The 26,624-nt window shown below is 36.9% G+C and overlaps 1 pseudogene; it reads right to left on the minus strand.

Moving 5' to 3' along the window:
- Positions 1-5,013: 5,013 nt before the first annotated feature.
- On the minus strand, positions 5,014-17,849 carry LOC120144436 (annotated as a pseudogene).
- Positions 17,850-26,624: the final 8,775 nt, after the last annotated feature.

Here is a 26,624-nt window from a genome sequence, read left to right on the forward strand (position 1 = left end):
TATCTTACACCATTGCCACACAACACCCTGTGGAGGGCATTTTAGAGGTGCGAGGACTGCTGCCAAGGTCCTCCAATCAAGCTTCTACTGGCCATCACTATTTAAATATGCCCACGAATTTTTTAAAGCATGCGATAGATGCCAGCGCACTGGGAACATTTCTAGACGACACGAAATACCGCTACAAAATATTTTGGAGATAGAGCTTTTTTATGTTTGGGGCATTGATTTTATGGGGTCATTCCCATCTTCTTTTGAAGACTTATATATATTGCTTACGGTGAACTACGTGTCTATGTGGGTTGAAGCTATTGCCACACCAAATAATGACTCTAAGACGGTACTCAAGTTCCTTCACAAGAACATCTTTACTCGATTTGGAGTATCGAGAGCCATCATCAGTTATGAGGGCACCCAATTTGATAACAAGCTAATTGCCAAGGCATTGCAAAAATATGGAGTGCGACATAAAATTGCCACGGTATATCACCCACAAACTAATGGGCAAGCGAAAGTATCGAACCGTGAAATCAAACAGATCCTCGAGAAGATGGTGAACCCTAGAAGGAAATATTGGTGCCCAAAACTGGATGAATCGCTCTGGGCATAACGGACAACATTTAAGAAACCTTTGGGAATGTCGCCCTTCAAGATGGTATTTGAAAAAGCTTGCCACCTCCCAATTGAACTAGAACATAAGGCATAATGGGCAACCAAGAAGCTGAACTTTGACGTGCAACTAGCTGGGGAGAAAAGGTTGCTCGATCTGAAAGAGATGGAAGAGTTTTGAGTGCAAGCATATGAAAATGCCAAGCTCTACAAAGAAAAAACCAAAAAAGTGGCATGACAGAATACTTTTTCCATGGCATTTTCATATTGGCCAGTAGATGCTCTTGTTTAACTCAAGGCTCAAGCTCTTTTCTGGCAAATTGAAGTCATGATGGTCAAGACCATTCGAAGTCCACCATGTTTACCCTCATAACGGTGTGGATATCAAGAACATGAACGATGGGTTCATCTTTAAAGTCAATGGCCAACGTCTGAACGCTTATCAAGGAGCTCCGCCCATACGTGAAAAATCTGCATTCTTCTTGCGCGATGTCGAAATCTGCTAAGCATCTCTTGAGGATACCGTTACATTTTGGATTTACTCCTGTGTATAAATAAATGTTTATTTTGTTACTATTTTTATTTAGTTTCCTTTTAATTTGCTATTCTATTTTTCTTTGCAAGGTTAAAGTTCATCCAATCTTCAACCATACCAGCATCTGATTCTGAACACTCCAGCCCCACATAATTGCGAAAGCGCACACGTCATACGACCGTCGCACCACCACAAGTGTAAAGTCAAGGTACATTGCACTGCATTACATTTCATAGCATGTAGTCTAGTTTTACCTTAGTTTTTAAGCATTGAGGAAAATGATTCTCTCAGGTTTGGGGGAAGTAGAGTTCGCAAATCATCGCATGATAGTATTAGTATAATGAATATGTCATTACATTAGTAAATGTATAATTGGTTTTCTGGAGTAAATTAATGATGCCCGATGATTATGAACTCTTAATGGCTAGGATTGAATGTACTTGACTGTTGAGGATGATAGAACCAACTCTAGGACTTTCTTCTTTGAAACCCTTGAATACACGATTGTATGTTTTTCATGCTTAAGGAACTTAGAAATTTTTTATAAGAGAATTCTTGCATGTCTTGGCATAAACGATGAAAACCCCACTTTGTAAAAAAATAAAAAGAAAAAATGAAGTTGTTAATAAATCCTTCGGCATATTTGTAGAGGGACGCTCCGCTATGCGATGGCATTTCCTGGAAACTACAAATAACTAAATGGCAGCTATGGTATATGAGTGAATGAAAGTAGTCACAGGATGACTCTACCTGACTAGCTCGGGGGTGGAAGGTATGCTCCATTTCACCTAGAGTGTGGGATGGTAGGTGTGATGAACTGACTCCCCTTGTAGAAGTATTAAAAAAAGAAAAGAAAAAGCAAAAAGGAAATAAAAACAATGTCGAAGTAAACTCTTGTAAATGTCATGGCAAAATAGGAAAGCTTGCGTAGAAACTTTTTAGGTTTGTTAAGCATGGACTGGATACAAAAACGCACACACCCACACAAAGAATCTTGCCCTAGGGGATAGTACTTGATTTCTCAAACTAGTCTAGCATGTTGAAGCCAAATGTTCTGAGGGCTGAAATTATATCCCATATAATTATTCTGCTTCTGAACTTGCCATGGTATTTTTATTTTGCTTAATACTATCCACTGCTTGAGGACAAGCAATAGCTTAAGTTTGGGAGTGTGATAAATCCATAAAAATGTCATATTTGGGACCTTTTCACTTAAGTTATTGAATGTCTAAGATCTCATATAGGATCATATAGATGTATTTAGGAGCATATAGCTGCATGTGGTGAAATTTTGTTTGTCGAGGCATTTTATTTTGTAATCAGTGTTGCGTTATGGGAAGGTGTTTTATTTAATGATGTGCGGGATTTGGGAGCAAAGATAAGCAAAAGGGAATTGCCATGACATGATGAGACTACTGAGCAAAATGCGATTGACGCAACATCTCGGACGACATTTCTGGGCAGAAAAAAGTCAAAGAATATATTTTTAGTAAGAGCCAGTTGTCATTGACTATACGTGATTTCTACAATCAGCTTAAAGGATGGGCCAATTACCATCTCTACACCAACTCTCACATAAAAGGAATGAACTTTAGGGTACTAGGGTAATTTTAACACAAAACCCTAGGTTCATTCTCCCCTATAAATAGGAGATGAAGCCAAACTTTTTGAGGAGACTTTAAGACTTTTACACACTCGCCAAGAGCCTAAAAATTCGGAGAAAAATATCTCTCTTTTTCCCGTCAATCATTTTTTCCGTGGCATTCCTCCGTTGACAAGCTAGAGGGAGTGGCGAACTAGGCATCCGAGAAGAGCTAGATCGCTGGGACAGTTCGTGGTGGCCGAGGGAAGCTCCGACAGTGCACGTCGAAGGTTTTTCCTCCTTCCCTTTCCTCTTTGCTTTCGTCATTTATTATTTGGGTTGTAAGGAACGGATTAACTTGCTTTGTGCTTCCTTATTTTGAACCCCACCATGAACTAATCTTATTTGGTAGGAGTTTATTTTGGATATTTAAGTTTTGCTTTAATGAATGATTATTTTTCTATGTTATTATTTATTTATTTATTGATTTTAGTGTCTTAAGGTTGTAAGAGCTATGAGAGTAGCCTTTCCTTAGGAGATTATTTAGTGTTCACGAGAATATCTAGCTAGGTAGCATATTTTTAGTGTTTGAGAGAAACTAGGGAGGAACCACATAAGCAAGGGGTTCTAGATAGTAACTAGGCCTAATCCACCTTAGAGATAAGGCTAGGATTTCATTCGACTAAAAGGAGTTATGCATGATCGATAGGTTAGATGTTAATGCTACCGTAAAAAGGTATTACCGAGACATATCCTGTTATCTGGACCAATAGGATCCCTGCAGTAGCTAACGCCAACCAGTTTTGCCAAGGAATCTTCAACCTGTCGAGTCCCTTAACTAGAGATAGCATAGGGCACCCTTAGTAAACTCTGTCTGGCAGATAAGACATAGAAGTAAGACCATTCTGAGAAGTAGACTTAGATTTTCCTAAGCAACTCCTATCACTCATTCCCATATTAGTTTATCATGTGAGGAGTCTAAAGTCCTTATAAGCAAATCCAGTATTTACAGTTTATTTTGCCTTTACATTTTCATTTGTCTGAACTCAGCATAATTTAATTTGTCATATCATATCCATTTGCTACCATATTACCATCAGACAATTTCCACAACATCCATTCATTTTGCCACAACATTTTCATTTGCAAATAACATCACTAACTTTACTTAGGTGACATAGTAAAGCGCTTTGATTGAACTTATCAATTTCCTCCAATCCCTGTGGAGACCATACTCACTTATCACTGTATTACTTATTCGATTGTGTATACTTGCACATAATTCTATATCCATAATTAGTACTCACAAATAGCGGACAAAACCTAAAAAGAAATCTTAACATAAGAGAATGGAGATAAGACAAAGGAATTCAATATATTAACCTTAACAGGTGAACCTTTATACAGGCTTACATAGAAGAAGAAATGTTACTGAAAACAAAACAAAAAATCACATAAAATCTAAACAAACTATTGACCAACTAACTTGCTAAAAAACAGGAAATAACAATAGGATACTAACCATAACGCTTAATGACCTAAGAAAATGGAAAAGGCTGTGTGAATATTTCCAACAGAAACATTATGACATCAAGTCAATATTTGAAAGCAACGATGATGTCAGTAGACATCATTAAAATATTACTTTATCATATCTCAATCAACATATTATCGTCCAACTCAAACGATTTTCAATTTTTTTTTGAGAAATGGGTGAGTTTGAAATGTATGAATAGTTGGATAATCATTTTGTTACTTTTAATCATCGAAGACAAATGGGTGAGTTTGAAATGTATGAATAGTTGGATAATCATTTTGTTACTTTTAATCATCGAAGACTAAATAAAATAACACCCTATAGTCGAGTGACTATTTTTTAACTTTTAATTATCGGAAGACTTAACAAAGTAACGCCCTATAGTCGGAGAACCATTTGTATATTTTACCCAAAGTAATATTAATTTTTAAATTAAAAACATACACTTACTAAGAATAGGTAAAATTTTATTTATCCAAGAAAAACGCGTAGGAACTTAGACAAGACATTCTAAAACGGAACACAAAATTAATTAAAATAAATACAAACACGACTCGGAGAGATTGCAGTCTTCACAGATGACCGAGAGAAAGTTGTCTTATTTGGGTAATACAGGTATCAGCTCTCTCTCAACTCCCTATTAATGCAATCTAATGCCTTATTAGCTCATCGAGACAAAGTTTCAGTCGCTGCAGTTTCCTAGGAAACCCAATCACCAAAACACAAAAATATTGTTTTAAAACAGCTAGCCTAGGTGGGCTTCTTTGGTGGGGTATTGTCAGTTTTCCAAGTGAAATTGGTTAAACGATCTGGAATAGAAGGCCCACCTACTTCATGGGTTGGGATCACATCTGATATTTCTTTCAGATCCTCTTTTGTCAGCTTCACTTTCACCGATTCGATGTTGCTATCTAGATTTTTTATCTTGGTTGTTCCTGCAATGAGTGAAAAAGTAAGTGTTATCAGCTATCATCTTTTTCGGTTCAATATTTTTCAGGTCATTTAATCCTAGTTAAATATATCTGCATGTTGTTATGTTATTCCGACTCTTCATTTTCTTTAAGTATTCTAAAGTTACATGAAAATTGCTGGACAAATTCGAACATACTCATATCAGCCACATATATGTCTCCAACACTAGTACTAAAATCCTAGCAACATAGCATGTCCATGTTTGACACCACGGATTCGGAGTTGAAAATGATTGAATGTGACTTACCAGGAATAAGGACAACATCATCCCCTTGATGAAGAACCAGGAAAGTGCAAGTTGTGCTGCTGTACATCCATGCTTTCCAGCCAACTTCTCTACTTTCATATATAAGATCCGGTTTTTGTCCAAGTTTTCTCCCTGAAGCCTTGGGAACAATGTCTTTAAAAAGTCTTTAAAAAGTAGACATTTATAAGCAGTTAATCAAACTATTTGACATTGTACAAGATTCTAAAACAGAAAAAAGGGGGAAATGAAAATACACCTAGAATAAAATTCAAATATATTATAGATATGAGGGTATGATCCTCCATTTAAATGAAAAATCGAGTGTATTTGTGTTAAGCACATATTTATATCGAACACTCACAAAATACTTATTAAAGTGTCCATAATAAGGAGATTTTCCATACCAGACTACTATTTCCAGAGATAGCCTCGTTTGCTTTTCCGGCAAAGAAACCACGACCAAGGGGACTATATGGAACAATCCCAATTCCAAGTTCCCTGCATTGTTCAATATATGAAAAGCTTTAAAATCATTAAATATATCCATATTGAACACATATCCGTATCCGATTTCGAATCCGGATAACATTAAAGTAACTCTTTTTTAAAAAAAGTTTTGATGATTAAGGTAGAAAGAAGAAACTTGCAAAGAGGAACTATTTCTTCCTCAACATCACGAGTCCAGATCGACCACTCGATTTGCAAAGCAGTTATGGGATGAACAACATGCCCTCCTTACGGTGTCGGGGTGTTAGACTGTTATTAGAAGAGAGTACACGTATGTTGAATGGTTAGTCATTCTGTTAGTGGTTAGCTAGTTTGTTAGATAGTTAGTTAGAGGTTAATGTACTTGGAAGCCCTTATAAATGCGGTGTATATGTTGATGAGAAAAGTAATCTAACCTTGTGTAAATTATCTATTCATTGTGTTTCCTAATATGGTATCTTTCGCCAAATGTCTTGGGTTTCTTTTCTAAGCTTTCGTTTCTTCTCATTCTTGTCCGTTGGTTATGGAGTCGTCCAAGAACTTCTCGCATAAAAAAGTTAATATCGTTCTCGACGAAATGAATTTTCTACTATAGAAACAGCAAATTATGTTTACTGTCCGTAGTCATCGCCTGGAACGGTTATTGACTGGAGCATTGAAGCCACCACTAGAGACGGTTCTTGATGATCACGACAAGGTGACTGCCAATGATGCTTTTGAAGAATTTGTGGAACAGGACAGTACGCTTGCGTTGTGGCTTCTTTCCACTATCAGTCTTCATCTTCTCCCTCAGTTTGTAGGAGCTGACTCAGCTGTCGCGATGTGGACTACGATGCAGCAGCTATTTGTTAGCAGATCTACAACTACTGCTATGAGCTTGCACTGTAAGCTGCAATCGCTTAAGAAAAGGAATGATGGCATGCATGTCTATCTTACTCGAGTCAAGGAAGTGTGTGATGCACTTGCTTCGTGTGGAAGTTCAATCTCACATGTTGGTCATGTTGCCAGCATTTTGAAATGGCTACCCAGAGAGTACCAACCTTTTATGGTGGTTATCACAAGGATGAAGGAAACTCTCTCCTTGGAAAGTCTTTATACGGTGCTATTAATGATGAGGCTCAATTAGCTGGTTTTGATGAATTGTTGGACTCTTTGCCTACAAGTGCCAATGTTGCTCAGCATGAGGTGGGTCTTGATTCCTCTGATAGTTACCGACATGATTCCAAATCAACATGACCATCATCAGTGATCCAGTCTGGTGGTCGAGGTCGAGGAAGAGCTTGAATACAATGTCAGCTTTGTGGCAAACTTGGTCACCCGGTTGATCGTTGTTGGCATCGTTGTGATGAAGATTTCATGTGTGTTACCTATGATTCTCGGTCTTATAAAGGTCAGTCTATTAATGCTCATTATTCCGATCCTGAAACTTCTAACTCAAGTTGTGAGTGCTGCAAAGGATGTTCTCAAGCAGCCGGTCCACTACAAGCTAATGTTGTTTCTAAATCAGTCGATCACTAGGTAGTAGATTCAGGAGCAACGCATCACATTACCCCTGATGTTGACAATGTTTCAAACCCTGCTAAGTTTAAAGGTCCAAGTAAACTCACTGTGGAAAATGGAGTTTCCCTTGATATTCATACAATTGGTAATTCAGTTATAGATTCTTCTTCTAGAACCTTGATATTGAATGATTTATTACATGTGCCTCGTATAACAAAGAATTTGTTTTCGGTCTCTAAGCTTGCTAGGGATAATTTCGTTTACTTTGAGTTCCATGCTGAGAAGTGTTATGTTCGAGATGAATCTTCTAAAGAGGTTCTATTGTGAGGTGAAGAAAAGGGTGGCCTGCATACCTTTGCATTTGGTTGTAAACATGAAGAGGAGCCTGGTGTTACTGCTCATCTTTTGTCAACGTATATGTCTTAGTCTGAGCTTTGGCATCGTCGTTTGGGGCATCTAGCTCACTATGCTTTAGATAAAATAGCTAAGGAAATCAATGTAAAGCTTGATGCTGATATTAATAAAACATGTGTGGCTTGCTTTATGGGCAATAGTCACAAACTGCCCTTTTCTCCATCTAATACTCTGTATTCTGCTCCTTTTGAACTTATTTTCTCAAATTTATGGGGATCTTTTCACGTTGTATCTAATGGTTTCCGTTACTATATTTCATTTGTAGAGGCATTTACTCATTTACATGGGTTTATCTGCTAAAAGATAAGACACAAGCTCTTTCAGTGTTCCAATTATTTTATAAGTCTATAGTAAATCAATTTGGAGTGTCGATCAAAGTTGTACAAACTGATTTGGGAGGAAAGCATCGTCCATTCTCTACGTTGCTTGCCAAGGAAGGAATAATACATCGGTTGTCTTGTCCTCATACATCGGAGCAGAATGGTGTTGTTGAACGAAAACACCTCAATATAGTTGAGCTTGGACTTGTTTTGTTGGCTTAGGCGTCCTTGCCTATTCAATATTGGTCATATGAAATGGTAGTTGTTGTTCATCTCATTAATCGTTTACCTACAAAGGTGCTTGAATGGTTATCACCTTTTGAGAAGTTTTCAACAATAAGCATGAGTATTCTACACTGAAAGTGTTCAGATGTCAATGTTTTCCACATCTGAGGCCGTTTCAAAATCATAAGTTATCGTTTCGTTCTCAATCCTGCATGTATATGGGATTTAGCCCTCAACATAAGGGTTATCAGTGTCTTACGAGTGATGGAAGGTTTAGATATGTAGCCATGTTGTATTTAATAAGCTAGTGTTTCCGTTTATAGGTAAAGAGGCAGTTAGCCCATAACACAGTGCTTCTGGGTTTCAGGAACAGAATATTCCAATTGTTGCTGATGCCAGAAGATGGAAAAAAGTAGTTGTTTCAACTGCTATTAAAGGTAGTGTGCATGGATAGGTGGTTGATGCAGTTACAAGTCAGACACAACAACAGGTTTCAGGTTAGAAGGCTATCTCACCTGATGTTGTTGCTGAGGTCACACCTTTCATGGCAACAACCACTCCTACTAGCCTAGATACATCTCTTAATGTGGATGGTATAGACGAGCATGTTGGTACAGGAGCAACTGCTTGTGGAAATTTGCCAAGTGACTCTATAAGTTGTGCTACAGTTCTATCGAGACAAAATCATCATCCCATGCTGACACGTAGAAAATGTGGAGTGTTTAAAACCAAGTCATACTCTAGTTATTTTGAGAATGAAATACCCTCCACAGTGCAAGAGGCGTTGCAGTTTGTCAATTGGAGAGAGGTAGTCCAAGCTAAGATTGATGTTCTTTAGAAGAATAACACGTGGTCATTAATGAAACTTCCAGGGGGCGTATACTTGTAGGCTGTAAGTGGCTGTTTAAACTCAAATGGAACCCCGATGGCTCTATTCATCGGTATAAAGCCTAGTTGGTTACAGAGGGCTTCTCCCAGGTGACATGATATGATTTCACTGATACTTTTAGCCTGGTTGTGAAGTTTTCCTCCTTTAATATTGTTTTGTCCTTAGCTGTGGCGAGTGGATGGGAATTGAGACATGTGGATATTAATAATGCATTTCTTAATGGGGACTCAGATGAATATGTTTTCATACAATAACCACCATGGTTCGAGCAAGTGGCAGATGATGGAGCTCCTCTTGTTTACAAATTACACAAGGCTCTTTACAATCTTTGACAGGCACCACAAAACTGGCATACCAAGCTTAGAGATGATCTAGTGCATATAGGGTTTACTACGTCATGAGCAGAACCATCGTTGTTTGTCAATAAGAGAGATGATGATGATATCTATGTGCTGGTGTATGTTGATGATATTGTCATTACTTGGCAATCATCTAGCAGAATTCAAGAGGTTGTGAAATTGCTTAGAGACAGATTCTTGCTCAAGGATCTGGGTATGCTTAGTTTTTTCTTAGGGATTGAAGTGCATCGTTCTCGTGATTCTATTGTGCTAAGCCAAAAGAAATTGTGTTGGAGTTACTAGAGAATGTTAGAATGAAAGATGCAGCAGGCTATGCCACGCCAATGATTTTGGCTTCCAAGTTGTCAGCAGATGAGGGGGAGTTGTTATTTGATGCTAGTGAATATCGTAACATAGTTGTCAATTTGTTTTATGTATGTCATGCACGTCCTGATTTAGCCTATAGTGTTGGAAAGGTTGCACAATTTATGCATGCACCACGTGAAACTCATATGGTTGCAGTCAAGAGAATACTTCGATACTTGGCTGGAACTATTGATTATGGTATGTTGTTTGATGTTGGGTTGACTTTCGCTGCATTTGTTGATATTGACTGGACTGCAAACATAGATGATCGACGATCCATCTCTGGCTATGGGGTGTTTATTGGTAAGTGTCTAGTTGCATGGAGCTCTAAGAAGCAGAAAACAATGTCGAGATCAACGATGGAAGCTGAGTACAAGTGTGTTGTAGATACCACAACTATAGTTACCTGGGTGAGTGCTTTACTTGCTGATCTCGGGCTGCATCAACATCATGAACAGGTGGTTTGCTGTGATAATACAGGTGCAATGGCGATGAGTGCAAACGCTATTTATCATGCTCAGTCTAAGAATATTGACCTGGATGTTCACTTTGTTCGAGAGAAAATTGATGCTAGACAGTTGTAGGTGTACTACATACCATTTGCACGCCAGGTTGCAAATGGTTTCACCAAAGCCTTGTCTAAGGCTGCATTTGAGGAGTTTCGCAGGAAAATGTGTGTGGTGTCTACTGTCTAAACCAAGAACAAGATGGGAATGAGTAGAGGGAATGCTAGATTGTTATTAGAAGAGAGTACATGTGTGTTGAGTGGTTAATCATTCTGCTAGTGGTTGGCTAGTTTGATAGATAGATAGTTAGAGGTTAATGTACTTGGCAGCCCTTATAAATGTGGTGTATCTGTTGATGAGAAAAGCAATCTAACCTTGCGTAAATTCTCTATTCACTGTGTTTCCTAATACGGGGCTAGCTTCAGATATACCGAGATACTTTATTTTTCCTTCTTCCACCAATTTCTTCAGTTCTTCCATCTATGTACAAGTACAAAAATAAGAATTTGAATACATATTAGATGCAAGTATTCGAATAAGTATCATACGCAATACTTACAATATCCTATAGGAGTGTTGGTGTCAACTCTGATTATATTAAGATCAATGTAATCCACGCCAAGTCGTTTAAGGCTACCCTCAATGGAAGAACACACGTATTCAGGAGTGCCATTCACAACGAGACCATCTGGTCCCATGCTTACGATGCCGAATTTCGTAGCCAACTGCACCTTCTCTCGCGGTAGATGCTTCAATGCCTGCAAAAAGAAAAAAAAAAAACCGGTTTCCATGATTCTTTAGTTGAAATCCGAATTTTCTTCGGTTAGTAAATTATTTTAGTAATGTTATTCGAATTAAAATTTTATTTATGTCCATCAAATTCAAAAAATTTATTTTATTAACGTTTATGTGTACATCTTAAAATATATTTAGGTAAACTAAACGTTTAGTACCCAACTATTGCTTTTGCTCTATTTTGGTCATCTAATTATTTTATTTTAAAATCATACTTAATGTTATGTTTTGATTTTATTTCGTTCACCCGCCGCTAAAAAAGTAATAGTGATGATAATGTTTCAACATAAAGTAATATCATATCATCATAAAAAATTAAAAAAATATATAACATCAATAATTATGTTACATTTTAAACAGTGAACAATCAAAATAAAATCAAAGTGTAAGATATAATTTTAAAAAGAATAATTGAGTGATAAAAGGGAATGAAAGTCATAATTAGAATGTTATTTATATTATCTACTCAAAATATTTCTGAATTCGCCATTATTATAAAACATAAAACCGATTGGATTTGATGTACTAAGAAAACTCTCTCACGCATATCGTCGAACGTGTAGTAAACATTGTTAGCATTTCACATTTTTCCAGCTCTTTTTCAGAAATGTAGGAAACAATATATTTTATTCATCGAGTAAAACAAGCATTTATAGAAAAGGAAATGCACTAATAACCACTAAACAAATGCCAGCTCACCTACAGCTGTCATACACCAAATAACAAAATATTAACAAAAACCTAACCATAGGCCCCACTTGATTTCACAGACCCAACGTGACCTCATATGCATGTCCTTTGGATATACTATGCATGCATAAGACATCATTTACCGTGCTTTCCAAAGCTTCAAAACAAACCCACAATGCCAGTACCATTTAGTTTATGTCGAAACTCAACAAACATTGACTTGGTTAGGGGCTTCGTAAAACCATCAGCAAGTTGATAAGGACCAGACACATAACAAACAGACACCACCCCAGCAGCAACATTTTCCTGAACAAAATGGACATTGAACTCTACGTGCTTGGAACGGGAATGAAAAACCGAATTGGCACTCAAAGCAACGGCATTAGTATTATCACAATAAACAACTGGAACATCAACAGAAGTGACTCCCATATCAACAAGAAGAGCACATAACCAAGTAATCTCAGACACAACATCAACCACACCACGATATTCAGCTTCATTCGTTGACCGAGACATCGATTTTTGTTTACGGGAACACCACGAGACAACATTATCATCAAGAAAAATTCAATAGCCAGAAACCGATCGTCTATTATCCGAACTACTAGCCCAGTCAGCATCAAAGAAGGCACATAAACGAAGATTAGCCGCAGAAGCACGAAAAAACAAACCATAATCCATGGTACCACTCAAGTAACATAGAATCGTCTTCACTCCCGACCAGTGTAGCTCACAAGGACTATGCATAAATTAAGCAACACGTCCAACGCTATATGCAATATCCGGCCTCGTGTGGCTCAAGTAAAGAAGAGCACCCACAATGCTAAGAAAAAATTGAGGATCACCAAGAATAGGACCAGCATCATACACAATTTTAGGAGGGGAAACCATAGGAGTAGGAGTTGGTCGAGCTCCCAACATATCAACACGCTCAAGCAGCTCACGAATACACTTACGCTGACTCAAAAATAAAACGCCATCACAACATTCAACTTCAAGTCCCAAAAGGTAACTTAAATCACCTATATCTTTTAATGAGAACCCACGGCCAAGAGTAGTCACCACCTCTTCAATCATGTCGTTAGAGTCCCATGTGATAACAATATCATCGACGTACACCAAAACATACAAGCATTGAACACCATCACGCGGAATGAACATTAAAACATCTACTTGTGTTCCCACAAAACCAATATTTAATTAAAAAGAACGAAGCTTAGAGTACCAATTTCTAGGGGCTTGCTTCAATCCATACAACCCTTCTTCAATTGACATACAAGAGGAACACCATTGGGCGAATCTTGCTCAAAATCTGGTGGTTGAACCAGAAATACCTCTTCAACAAGGTCACCATTAAGAAACACATTATTAACATCAACCTAACGAAGCTGACAGTTATTCTGAACAGCCAAGGAAAAAACTACATCAATAGTCGAAGGCTTCACTACTGGACTGAAAGTATCACAAAAATCATGTCCCGGAACTTGAGAATATCCTTTGGCAACAAGTCGCGTTTTATATCTAGCAATCGAGCCATCCCAATGCTTCTTAATATGAAACAACCATTCACTCTCAATGGGAACACGATAAGCGGGAAGCGGAACTAGAGTCCATGTTCCATTCTGAATAAGAGCATCATATTCGGCATGAACAACATCCCTCCGGTGCGGTGAATATAAAGCTTGACGAACTGTTGCAGGTTCAACTTCAGTATCACTCAGTGCCATTACATGAAATAGCCGAGGTTTAAAAACCCCCAATTTACTTCTTGTAATCATAGGGTGTTGATTAGACGAAAAAGTAGACCCAACAAAATGCCCCGAAGAACCATCCCCTGCCTCTACACACGGAAGCTGACTTTGAACAGGAACAATCAAATCCATCACCTGCTCACCAAGATGACCATGAATACTAGAATTAGAATTATCAGACAATCCCCTTGGTTTTCACGAGAGGACTCATTAGGTGAGTCAACCAAATTTGTATGCGCATTTTCACTGCCCAACACAATAGTGGGACCCTGATTGCTCAAAACAGGTCCACAATCAACACGTTCTTCACACATTTGCATCCATCACATCATGTGAGAAAGCTGCCACGGAGGAGACGACACAAGGAAGCTTTTATTAATGGTCATGAAATACTCTGCATTACACCAACTTATATAGTAGATGTGCCTTCAAGTTTACTCTACCTCTATAACAGATTCAAAATAGACTTCAACATTTATAACAAACTTTACACAATGCTCATATTAGGAGCATATGCACACATTGCATATACTAGAATACAATCGTGTATTCTAGATACTCTAATATTCTCCCTACTCTTTTTTTTCTCCTTGAGCAAATGAGAAAACCTGCACTTTAGGTTAAAATTGCGCAAATGAAGATTTGGACAATGATTTAGTAAACCATTCGTTCTAGTTGAATCGGAAGTGCAATACTTCTTTTAGTTCGACTTGAATCGGAAGTGCGATGCTTCTTTCCATTCGATTTGAATCGGAAGTGCCGATGCTTCCTTCCATTCGATTTAAATCGGAAGTGCTGATGCTTCCTTCCGTTCGATTTGAATCGGAAGTGTTGATGCTTCCTTCCGTTCGACTTGAATCGGAAGTGCCGATGCCTTCCTCCGTTCGACTTGAATCGGAAATGTCGATGCCTTCTTCCGTTCGACTTGAATCGGAAGTGCCAATCCTTCCTTCCGTTCACTTCCATTATGTCCAGTCATTCGTCGAGAAACCATGCCAGAACCCCCTGCTTCAGCCTCGGCAAGAACATCATTTATCAACTGCTCCGCCTTAGCTATTTGTTCAGTAGTACCCACAAGCTCTACAGGCCTAGTCATGGAATTTGGGTCTGTATCAGTATCTCTTTGGATCTGAATCTTTGCCCCAGATTGTAGTTGAAGATATTTGATGGTTTCTCTAGCTTTACCAATTATAACACCAACCCTATTTTGAGAAATATAAATCTTATTGCTATTACCATGGTAGCTTCCATAAGAAACCGGTATGGCTAAAGGAGCAGAGTTTGATGGAGGTTTAATATCAGAAGGAGCGGAGCTAAATCCCTTCTCGTAATCAAAGCCACCGCCAGATCCGTTTTCGACACGAGGGCGCTTCAGCTCAGCGCCAACAGAGGCAACGGATGCAGTAAGGCGAGCGGTAATCTCCTGAGTCTCTGCTTGGCCATCTCGATGCCGTCGAGCGGTGGCAGAACGCTGTTGTAGGAAGAAGGAGCCGAATTCGGGAATGAGAAACCTGTAGGCCTCCTACCGGCGGAATACGACGGTACTACACGTAACTTTCCCAACAATCTCGTCACTAGTAATAGATGCAACAACAACAACAGAATGAGTTGTTTCGGCTTCAGCTTCACAATCTTCCAAACGAAGACAAGATTCATTTGAGTTTTTTTTCTCAAAGAAAAAGCTACAATCATTCTCGGCTTCATAAACATGGTGAGACATTTGAATTTCTGATTGAGATGGACCTGGAGGGTCAATACCGTGTGAAGCGACACGAACACCAGAAGGGAAAACTGTCGGAGATGTAACTACTCCAAATTGTATTTTCTCCAAGTTGCAATCTCAACGAAAACAGTGGAAAACAAATATGTTTTCTGCAGAATCTGATCAGTTGTCACGATTTCATCGAGTGAGTTTTGTGAGATCTGAGAAAACAAGGCATGCTGAGAATAAATCCCCTGTGAGAACTATTGTTGTGATGGTTGTGATCTAAGTTGTGATGATTGCGGTACACTTGGCAGCAGGCTTGATCTCCTTGTATGAGGAGGAAAAACAGATATGGAGCCAAGATCACAGGCTTTGCTGATCTTCAAATTCATTTATTCCATAATCGATTAAATCAAGTGAAAAATTAGAGTTCTCAATAGCAACAGGTTTTTAGAATACGCGAATCAACCTCTCTTTTCAAGTGAGAAAGGGAGAACGATCGGAGAAAAATAAGAGGACGAGGTGAGAGTTTTGGGGAAGAAAGAAAGTGAGAGTAAAGGAACTCAATCGTCGGTGCAACTGTGGAAGAGAAAACGATGTCAAGATCTTTGGCGAATGATACCATGTGAGAAAGCTGCCATGGAGGAGATGTCACAAGGAAGCTTTTATTAATGGTCATGAAATACTCTGCATTACACCATCTTATATAATAGTTGTGCCTTCAAGTTTACTCTACCTCTATAACAGATTCAAAACAGACTCCAACATTCATAACAAACTTTAACAGCTCACTCACACACACAATGCTCATATTAGGAGCATATGCACACATTGCATATACTAGAATACAATAGTGTATTCTAGATACTCTAATACATCATTGGAACAAGGAACACTATTTTCATTAGTTTTCAACACCTTCCCACTATTACTACACACGTGGACATTAGACTCCTCATACACATAAGGTAAACACGTACCACCTTGTAGGATCTTCACAGCTTCAAGATCAACAGATAAATCACTACTTGTTCGAGTGTCCCTCGCAACAGAATCATCAGACGAGCACTGAAACGGGAAAATTGATTCATTAAAAAATAACATGCCGAGAGAGATAAACACGACCATTTGGTGCCAAGAAAAAATAGCCCTCGTACTGCCCACTATAACCAAGAAATGTACAAGGTTGTGAACGAAACTCAAACTTCCGGGTATTAAACGGGCGTAAACACGGGAAACATTGACACCCTAACACACGTAAATAGTCATACCAAGGAGGGCTCCCAAAAAACTTTTCAAACGGCGACACACCACACAATATCTTGGTAGGCAACCTATTAATTAAATGGGCTGCCGAAGCAACTGCGTAAGACCAAAACTTCTAAGGTAGAGAATCTTGAGCCAACAAAGTGAGAGCCATATCAACTATATGTCGATGCTTCCGTTCCACAATACTATTCTGTTGAGAAGTATGAGGACATATAATGCGATGAACTATCCCATCATTTTCAAGTACACGAGACAAACTTTGATATTCGTCACCCTAATCACTTTGAATTGCTTTAATAGAAACACCAAATTGATTGCTCACAAATCTTTGAAACAAAAGACAAGCAATCTAGGACTTCGTTAGTTGTATGGCCATACATGTCAGCTGTATCGAAGAAAGTGATCCCTATTTCAAATGCGTGCTTAATGATAGATATGCCCACTTCATCCGACACCGGATCATTGTAAGGTCCTGAAAGACCCATACATCCAAAATTCAACTTCGAAACCTGCAAACAAGAATAGTGAGCGGTTTTATTATCTTATTCGTGTTCGAATATGTGTTTGAATAATGACACAAAGAAGAACAAAATCTCAAACCTCGAGTCTTTGAGTTCCAAGTTTCACTCTAGGAATATGAATAGCAACTTTTGTTTCCTTCTCTGTTCTGTTTTTTGCAGTGGAGGATTTTCTGATTATTTAACAACCGAAAACATTCCATTAAATAGAAAAATTATGAGGGCTTTAACTAGAATCTTGTTCTTAGTTTTGTTAACTTTGTGACGCCGTTAAATGTCAGCCCATAGGCAGTGTTTTGAAAACCGGCCAGTTCAACCGAGAACCGTTGTCTTGTCCGGTCATTCTACCCTGGTTCAACCGGTTCTAGTGAACTGTAAAGAACCGTTCGAACCGGTTTTGAACCGCTTGAACTGGACCGAACCGTGAACCGGTTCAACCTAATTTTTTTTTTATTTTTTATTAAATGTTTTTTATATTTTTATTTAATTTTTTAAATAATTATGACGTCGTCCGGTTTTTACGACCGATCTAACCAGTTCGACCGATTAAACCAATAAATCGATTGCACAATTGATTCGCTGACCGGTCCATTTCTGAAAACCATACCCATAAGTACTGTTTTTTTACTAAAACATTATCCATTTGAAAAAATATTAAATATTTGAAAAAGGAGGCAAAGAATGGTAAAAAGAGCTAAATATTCTTGTCATGTGTGCTACCCGATAAACACACAATTTGGAAGACACTATATCGTTTCAAATTTTTGCTAAGCGCCAATGAAATAATTATATTTTACAATTTTAATTTATTAAAATAAATATATGTATCGAATATAAATTCAATTTATTATTATTATATTAAAAAATCAAAAATTAAAGGTTAAATCACAAAATGGTCCCTCGACTATAAGACACTATTTTGTTGAGTCATCCGATTATTAAAAATTATAAAATGATCATTATATTATGATTCTATCATATCTTAATCATTAGGTTAACGTCTAAATTAGACGACAGTTAATTTTTTAACAGAAAATAATGAGTTTAGAACGTATGAATAGTCATATGATTATTTTGTAACTCTTCATAGTCGAAGGATTCAACAAAATAGTGTCTTATAGTTAGGGGACTCTTTTATAATTTTTAGTAGTTAAGGACTTAACAAAATAACATCATAAAATCAGAAGATCATTTGTTTACTTTATCCTAAATTAATAGTATTTATTTATAATCTTTCTTATCTTTCAACAACGCTTGAACCCCATAGAGATAATTGGTTGAACCCGTGATATCAAGAAAAAAGTAACAATTCTTATACCCATATGAGCGATTTAATGAATTCCATTTAAATACAATTATTTTTAATTTAAAATAGATTATACTTTCGAAACTATATCATCTTTTCACATCCCTTGAATCCTATTCCATATACGTGTGTACTTTTCTTCTAAAGGTCAAATTTTGAAAGCATGCCAGAATTGACCAATAAAATTGTAACACCTAAAACTCATATAATTATATCAATACAAATTTTAGATGTCACATTAATTTCTTAAAATATTTCCAATTTCAAAAGTGATTTATAAATTTATTTTCTTAAAATGGTAATTGATAATATAAAAATATTATCTAAAGTAAAACTATCATATAATATTTAAAACATATATATGTATATTAAATACGTATACTCAAAATAATAATAATATTGGTTCATATTATCCATATTTAAAATAGCATAAAACGATTCAGTTTATCCCTTACAAACCAGTTTCCAAAATAGTTTAACAGAGCTAATAGGACATTGGTATGTACATGCCACTAAACTACGTCAAAATTACATCATAGGATGCCTTATTGATATTGTAGTATATTTCTTGATGCTTGGAGTTGCTCTGTACTCTTTACTTCTAATCTTGGTTTTTACCTACGCGTGAAAATCATCGCACGCTATGTATATACTTAGTGAGAAAATAAAAAACAATGAACAATACAATACAAATCATGCATGAAATTTAATGTCATTCTCTAATGCAAATGTATCATCTTAACTGCATGGCTAATATTTTACCATAATCACATGATAATAGTATCATTAATATTATTTATATCAACAACCATAACCATAGCCCAAATTTAAACCCAGAGGATCCTGGGTATACGAGTAAAATGTATATACACCGTAGTGCTAAACCTGCACTGAGCTTACACTCTAGTGCTAATCCGGATATGACACACATAAGGTTGCGCCCACCACCTGTACTTAGTGCCCTTACACACTATAGTGCTAATATAAACCTACAACTGCTATACTATATGACATGCTAACTATACTTTGTCCTTCAATGATTTACTTGGGCATATAATATAATTTATTCATCCATGGAATCGTATAACCATATAATTAACATTAGGGTAGTTCATACCCAAATACCATACATGGTTAAATATCATATTCATTTGTGATCCATGAATTATAATTTCACACTTTGACATATAATGTCATATCGAAGTTATGAAAAATGACATAATATCATGCTTGATATAAATAAGGTAGACATGTCGCAAGTCTTCCTGATGATGTTTAAAACATCTATGTACAATGTCATGCATGTATTGTACTCACATCGATACTTTATATCTATCAAAAGACGTGCCTCACTATGCTCCACACTAGATCTTTTTATATTTGATTTGCTTCGATCACAAAGCTCAATCACAATATGTACAAAGTCACAAATTGATATTGATACGTATGTTAGTATTGTGCTAACATAAACACATCTCCAAAACAAAATCCATAATATACTTGAAACTTATTTTCTACCAAAATACTTAACACTTAATAATTTCTTTTAATACTAGCTCTAACCTTTCAAATTTACACGAAATGGTCATTCACCATTTTATCACTTAAAATTTTAATATCAAAATTCCAACATTGAAATTATTACCAACCAATTGCTTTTACAAAGACACAATTATCTTTAACCAACCCAACTATATGAATATTGCATTTTAATCACTAAACTTTTCAAACTTCCAAAATGGTCATATTTCAGATCTTAATACTCATTTCAATTCCAAAATAGTAACTTCCATTATAGTACATCAACTATTAACCAATTTCACACTCATTCACAACTTTTCCAATTTTTTTTGAATTGGTCACCCAACTTTTCAAAAATTACAAAATGGTCCCCAAATTTTTCTAAGGCTTGTAACATACTTCCTATATCATTTCCATCACTTATATAATTTTCCATAATTTTTATCACTCAACAAAACCATGGTCGAATACTTTAACCTTTAAAACTAAGTTTTCATGATTTCGCTCGATTTTGATTCGATTCTAGCATGAAATCACTTCCAATCAAACTTACAAAATATCTACAATCAAAGCCCTAATCAACTCTCATCAAAACAAAAAGCTCTATAATTTTCTCATTTTGACAAAAACCATAGAATCAATTCTAGGAAGTTTGAACATGTTTTAATCATAAATCAAGCTTGAAAATGAATATACAACCTTAAAAACATCAAGATTCATCATCAATTTCATGAACCCTAGTGTGAACATAAACCCTAAGATTTGGGATTTTTGAAATCAAGCAATTTGAGTAAGCATAAATGGTACCAGAAGATAGCATTTTTTGAATAGTTCATTTTTCTATTTCACGGTAGAACTTGAAATCCTAATGAAATTGCTCAAAGATGGAAACCAAAATTTTTTCCTTACCTTAAGATAGCTCACGACACTTTGGAGAAAAACATGGATAAGTTGGCATGAATTTAGATATTTTTCATGCTAAATTTACCTTTAATTTAACTTTAATGAATATTAAATTCATTAAATTGGGAAAATACCAATTTACTCTTAAATAATTTCTGAATTTGGAACCGAATTTAATCAAAATTTCACTTTGGTCCCCAAATTTAATTAAAATTTCAATTTCATCCTCAAAAAAATTTTTAAGAAAATTTTAGGCCCTAATTTGGAATGTGACAACTCTCCCCCTAAAAGAAATTTTGTCCTTGAAATGTACCTGATGGAAACAGATGCGGGGAAAATGAGCCTCCATTGACTTCAATGTCTCCAAAGTAGCTTCTAAGGGTCCACGGTTACTCCATTGAACTTTTACCATCGGAATATGCCTATTCCGAAGAACTCTCTCATCCCGATTTAAAATCTGAACGGGCTCCTCCTCATAAGACAAATCAGGTCTCAACTCTTCCTCCTCAATCTGAATGTTGTGACCTGAATTTGGACGATATCGCCTCAACTTGGATACATGAAAAACATCATGAATGCGACTGAGCAGGGGAGGCAACTCAAACTAATAAGCAACAAGTTTGACTTTCTTCAGAATATGATACGACCCAATAAATCTCATACTCAATTTACCCTTACGTCCTAATCTCAATTCTTTCTTCCGTGGAGATACTTTTAGAAAGACCTGATCCCCAACCTCAAACTCAATATCCTTTCGTCTTTGATCTGATAAGATTTCTGCCTATCGAACGCCTCTCTCAGACGATCACAGATCAATTTGACAGTATCCTCAATCTCTCAAACTAACTTATGACCCAAAGTTTTCTTATCATGAATTTCTGTCAAACAAATAGGAGTATGACAACGATGTCCATATAGAGCCTCATACGGTGCCATGTGAATACTTTTCTGGTAACTATTATTGTAAGCGAACTCGACTAAATGAAAGAAATCTTCCCAACTACCACGAAAGTTAATCACACAACCCCGTAGCATATCTCTAGCACCTGAATCACTCGCTTTGATTGACCATCAATCTGCGGGTGGAAAGCCGTACTGAAATTCAAACAAGTACCCAGAGCCTCGTGCAAAGCTTTCTAGAACATAGAAGTAAACTTCAAATATCGGTTAGAGATGATGAACAATGGAACACCGTGGAGTCTAACGATCTCAGAGTTATACAATTTAGCCAATTTGTCTAAAGAATAATTAACCCGAACATGAATAAAATAAGCTGACCTGGTGAGTCTATCCACAATCACCCAAACAGGATCATTTTTAGAAGGAGTCAGAGGAAGACCGGTAACAAATTCCATGGTAATGCTCTCCCACTTCCACTCAGGAATCTTAATAAACTGTAACAGTCTTGACAGATATTGGTGCTCTGCCTTAGCCTGTTGACAAGTCAGACACCTTACCACAAAATCTGAAACATCCTTCTTCATGCCACTCGAAAAATATCGCTCCTTGAGATTCTTGTACATTTTCTCCCAACCAGGATATATGGCATAAGAACTACTATGAGCCTCCTAAAAAATAACATGTCTTAACTCATCATCTTTAGGGATGCAGTAACGGCCACGAAATCACATAATACCATCATGATCAAAAGTATACTTTGAACTCGTTCACTACTCAACCTGCCCAATCATGGGAAGTAAAGAACTATCTAGGAGTTGTTTAGCCTTAATCTTCTCTACCAAAGTAGGTTTATCTAGTAAATATACTAACATGCTACCATTATAAAACAAACTCAAACTGGCAAACAAGGCTATCAGATCGGATATCGCCTTACGGCTCAAGGTATTGTCCACCACATTAGCCATCTTTGGATGATACTCTATCTCACAATCATAGTCCTTTAGAAGCTCCAACTAGCGACACTGTCTCAAATTCAACTCTTTCTGAGTAAGCAGATACTTCAAACTCTTATGATCGGTATAGATATAACGTTTTTTCCATAGATATAGTGTCTCCAGATCTTCAAAGCAAAAACCACGGTAGCTAAATCCAGATCATAAGTGGGATAGTTGCCCTTAATCGGCTTTAACTGACGTGACGCATAAGCGACAACCTTCCCATCTTGCATCAAATCACATCCTAATCCAAAATGAGAAGCATCACTGTAGACAAAAAAAAATCCTTCCCCGACTCAGGCTGAATCAGCACTGGGGCTTGAGTCAGAACAATCTTCAGTTTCATAGAGCTAGCTTGTTGGTCTTTAGACAAGATAAATGAAATTTTTTTTTCCCAAACAGTTTCGTTATAGGAGTTGCAGTACTGGAGAACCCCTCAACGAAATGATGATAGCAACTAGCTAAGCCTAAGAAACTACAGATCTCTAAGGGGTTCTTGGGTTGCTTCCAGTTCAAAATAGCCTCCATTTTACTCGGATCCACCAGAATACCCTCTGCAGAAACGATATGTCTAAGAAAAGTCACTTCGCTAAGCCATAACTCACACTTGCTTAACTTGGCGTACAACTTGTGTTTCCTCAGAGTCTATAGAACGATCCTCAAGTACTCATCATGCTCTGCTTCAGTTCAAGAATACACCAGTATGTCGTCAATAAATATAACCACAAACTGGTCCTTATAGGGTTAAAACATCCAATTCATCAGATCCATAAAAGCAGCAAGGCGTTAGTTAACCCGAATAAAACTCGTAATGCCCATACAGAGTATGGAAAACATTCTTTGGGACATCATAATCTTTCACCTTGAGTTGGTAATAACCTGACCTCAAGTCTATGTTTGAAAAGATAGAAGTCCCGCAAAATTGGTCAAACAGATATCGATCTTGGGTAGAGGATATTTGTTTTCAACAGTTAGTTTGTTCAGTTTTCTATAATCAATACAAAGTCTCAATGTCCTATTTTTGTTCTTGACAAAGATAACTGAGGCTCTCCAAGGTGAAACACTAGGTCGAATGAATCCCCTATCCAATAACTCCTGGAGTTGGACTATCATTTCCTTAAGCTCATTTGGGGTCATACGGTAAGGAGCCATCGAAACTGAGGTGGAACCATAATAGACTTCAATCTCAAACTCAACTTCTCTATCCGACGGTAATCCAGGTAACTTTTTAGGAAAACATCGAGAAATTCCTTAACAATCCAGATGCCTTCAATGTCAGATTATGAACTCCTAGTATCTAGAATATAAGCAAGAAACGCCTCGGAACCCTTCCTGATCATCCTCTTAGCTACCAAAGCAGACACAACATTCGTCAACGACGTTCCCTGATCATCACAATCTTTTGGTTATCCGAAGTCTTCAGAACATTTATTTTGGTTTCACAATCAAGATTGACTCGATGCTTATACAACCAATCCATGCCAAGAATCAAGTCAAACTCCTTTAAAGGTAGCTACATCAGGTCAACCAGAAAGATCACCATATGGATCTCTATAGGACACCCTCTATAAATACGTTTTAACTCTACGTATTGACCTACGGGACTTTGAACTATCATCGAACTCTTAATATTATCAACCGGGATATTAAGACCCTCAGAAATGGAACTACTCCAGTAGCTACCAAAAACTTCGAAATGTCAACCGTAGACATATTACTAGGGACTCTAGTAGCTCTCCTTAACATACTAATGACAACTCTATTAATTGTGAGCTCATCCATATCAGTGTCCTCATCCTCAGTGATGGGAGGGTATCTCGTAGGAGTAATCAAGCCATCGTGAGAAAAATATGAATCTATGTGTAGAAAAGGAGATCTCGCAGAGACATAGGATTGTCTATCGTAACAGAAGGTCGAGTCACTCACCCTCGACCACGGTCACGACCTAGCCTACGACCTCTAGCAACACTCATCGGACAAATCTATAAGACTCTACAGAAAGACTTTGAACCTAAGTCAGACAAGCATCATGAATCTCAAATATATTTAAACTCATAAAATAATGTGACACATTTTTTGAAAATATCAAAAATATCTTGAAAATCCATAATTTATGACTCATCCACAGTCCGAGTGTTTAAAACTGAAAGCTCTAATACCACCAAGTGTAACCCCTAGACCCGGCCTGGACGTTATGCCCAAATCTAGGCGGTTACATATCTTATTTAGAGATTCTTTTCATTTTCAAAACAACGTTAAAATCCATATGAAAGATTCATACGATAAACATATATGTATACATATGTCTGAAAACTATATAAAATATATACATATCAAAATAACAGTAATACAGATATATCAAGACAGTAGCAAAAACACATGTCACTAAAATATAACAGAAAGGCATATAGAAATATACAGTGGTACAAAATTAGGAGAAGTCAATCTTCCTAATGCCAAGTCTTCTAGCCTAAAGGTCTGCTAGCCTAAAGGTCTACTGCTATCTTAAAGGTTTAAAATTTACAGAATGAGCTAAAAAGCCCAATGTTTGCTTTACGGTGTATAAAAACATACACATAAAATACTTCAGTAAAATCAGTTTATCAAAAATGTTTTAAAAAAATATGAACACTACCACCATCTGATATGCAGAATGTGTAGGTTCCCCATAACCATACACTCACGTATACACCCGGTAAGGATTATACACATAGAATAAGAACCTATGATAAGGACGTACCTTGAGCACAAAGCCGAAGAGCCTGCTGTAAGGACTTACCCTGAGCTCAAAGCCAAGGAGCCTACGGTAAGGTCTTACAAGTCATAGACTAGGCTTGATATACTTCATCATATAATACCCCCAATAACAGTAATAAACATGTATGTATTCGAGTGAAAACAATAATTAATCCATTAAAACATGAAAATGTTCCATATTCAGAAATCAGGTACAGAAATACTGTAACCAGAGATTATATCAGAATTATACGGTAAATCAGATATCAGATAAACTATATTTAGAAAATCGGGTATTGTCTCGTAAAAATATTTAGTATCCTCAGAAATCTAAAACAGTTCAGATAGATAGTTTCAAATAGTAATGTAACACCATCAACGAACACACTTGTATCGCTTTGAGTAATTTGATAGGAAAACCTTATACTGAGTCTGTCGATCACGATCAATGGCAGTGCTAGATCTTATGAATCAGAAAATCTATATCAAAATCCTAATATGAATAATAATAACCTTTATTTAAATAATTTACAGACACCTACAAGTAACTCTCAAGGAACGCAGATCGTGCGGATCTGACGGACGGGAAACACCGGATCTAACTTACCCTCGGTCAAGTGAAACACGAATACCTTCATTAAAATATCTTCTTGGATCAATTCCATAACCAAATCTCAAATAAATAAGCAAAAATTCTAAAAATACTAAGCATTTTCAGGTTAACGAGCTTGATTTAGGGCTTTCGGGTCATAATTTGGCAAAACGAATCGTGAAATTGGACTCAGTATGTCGAAAAATTAAAATATGATTTTAAAATTTTTTGGCTTTTTTGTTAAAGTCAACGGTTAACGGTGAAACCGGGTCGGGTCAGACACGAGTCAGTGGGTCGGGTCGATCCATTCAAGTAGTCCACTAGGCAGTGAACTTTCCCCACGCACAGGGGCATAGCGTGGGGGCACGTGCGGGGCCGTAGGGGGTCAAACAAATCTTAAAAAAAGTTAATTAC

Source organism: Hibiscus syriacus, unplaced genomic scaffold (genome assembly GCF_006381635.1).
Source record: "Hibiscus syriacus cultivar Baekdansim isolate YM2019G1 unplaced genomic scaffold, ASM638163v2 tig00110890_pilon, whole genome shotgun sequence".
Lineage (NCBI taxonomy): Eukaryota > Viridiplantae > Streptophyta > Magnoliopsida > Malvales > Malvaceae > Hibiscus > Hibiscus syriacus.